Below are 2,134 nucleotides of genomic sequence, written 5' to 3'. Positions count from 1 at the left end.
ATCATGCAGAATAATTAAAATGAAGAAAAAAAATAACGAAATTTCTCTTTGACATCTTTGAGGCTTATTTTAATCTTAATTAAATTTATAAAGAAACAGTGATAAAACTAATCTTTATAGAAATACAATAGCCGAGTTCATTTATATAAAAATTCAGTGACATACTACTTTAAAATCTTACACATTAAAGGAATTGAAATGGACCATTGTATTATTACCTCCCATGTTGGAAATATATATGGTTTACAAAATTATTTTCAAGTCATTATGTCAAACTAGGGAAGCAATTATGAAAAGGGCAGAGGGTATCGTTTATATGGCAGAAAGATAGCTGTTATATTCCAGTTAGCATGTATTTGTGGAGAGGGGACTTTCAGTGTTACCCTTAAAACTGATTTTTATAATGGAAAAGTGCTTAAACACAAGTCTCCATTAGATCTACAAACATTCTTATCTGAAATTCTTAAAAGATAGTCTTTGCTACCAGAAAAGGGGAATTGTTACTTTTCTTTTCTTCTTCAGGACAGGAATCATTCAAGTATGTGAGAGTTAACAGCCCACATAAAGCAATTTTCATTCTTCTAAATTGTAAAGTTCAGGAATGGGTGTGTGTTGGGGAGGATGAGGGCAGCAACTGGTGAGTCACACTTGATTAGGCCACTTGTCAATTTCTCAAATGTGTAGAGAAAGATGTGAATGAGGTTTATGGGCTCCTGCCCTCCTGAGCCCCAACTTTCCTGTTTCAAACCTCCATTTCCAGTTTTAAACCTTGATTGATCTGCTAATTCCACACCACCTCTTCAACTAGCAGCATCTCACAAGATTATCAACAAGGCATGTAAATGAAGCCATGCAGACAACACACAGGGGCCAGCTACCCCACCTTTGTGTGTGTGAAGAGTGGCACACACCTTATAGTTTTACTTGCAACAGTAAAATGCCAAAGTGAGTCAAAGAAATTATTTTCAAGTTAGCTTTTTGAAAGTGAGGTGGGAAAGGAAAAAGAGGATGGATATAGAAAGCCAGAAATCTGTCTGGGATGAAGTAGGAGTTGATCTGGGCAGGGATTTACCTGTCAGAGGAACAGGGATCTCTCAGAGACTGGAGGCCTTTCCTTCTGTTTATTAAAACGGGAAAATTGATTTTCAGCTTTATTCGAGCTTCCAGGCTGAAGGATTTGCAGAAACTGTTATCCGATTACCCAGGCTACATAAGATGTTAGCCCTCTTGGAATCACTTCTTTTCCCTAAATAGCATATTAACAGTTCAATTCTGATAGTACATGTTATCTTCTTACACAGAGGAGTCTGTCTAGCGTGAACCAAGATAAACATTCTCTTGTATAATTGTGTCACAAGTGTTAGAATCAGCCTCCATCTTGAATATTCCCAACCATCACCTAACAAAGAACATGGTTTTTAAAGGTAAATAACTTTTTTTTCTTTTTTTTTTAATTTATTGGGGTGACACTTGTTAGTAAAATTACATAGATTTCAGGTGTATAATTCTGTATTACATCATCTATAAATCCCATTGTGTGTTCACCACCGAGAGTCAGTTCTCCTTCCATCACCATATATCTGATCCCCGTTACCCTCATCTCCCACCCCCAACCCCCTTACCCTCTGGTAACCACTAAACTATTGTCTGTGTCTATGAGTTTCTGTTTCTCATTTGTTTGTCTTGTTCTTTTGTTGTTTTTGGTTTATATACCACATATCAGTGAAATCACATGGTTCTCTGCTTTAACTTTGAGGAAATGTACTGGATAGAATTTCCTCTTACTAAATCTAGGAAACATACATATGTAACACACTGGAAAAACTGTTCGAGACAGAAGAATTACTGTATTGCTGAAAGTCACCAATTCACTCATGCGGTCTTTATTTACATAGCAGATGGGAGGAAAAATATCTAAGAGCCATCCTGATGTTAAGTATTATTGTGGAGAGAAGAGCTCTTGAAGTCAGAGACCTTGCTTCAGCACTGGCTCTGCTCCTGGCTGGCCATTTACCAACTGGGAGCCTCAGTACCCAAAGGTATTATGTGAAGATAATAATGCCAATCTCAGGGCTCTTGGGAACTTTGCACAAGATCACAGATGTAAAAGAATTTAGAATCAAGACCAGTGTAA

This window comes from Rhinolophus sinicus, chromosome 18, assembly GCF_057876585.1.
Source record: "Rhinolophus sinicus isolate RSI-liver-muscle chromosome 18, RSI-T2T, whole genome shotgun sequence".
Lineage (NCBI taxonomy): Eukaryota > Metazoa > Chordata > Mammalia > Chiroptera > Rhinolophidae > Rhinolophus > Rhinolophus sinicus.
The sequence above is the reverse complement of the archived record's forward strand: the minus strand, read 5'-3'. Positions refer to the sequence as shown.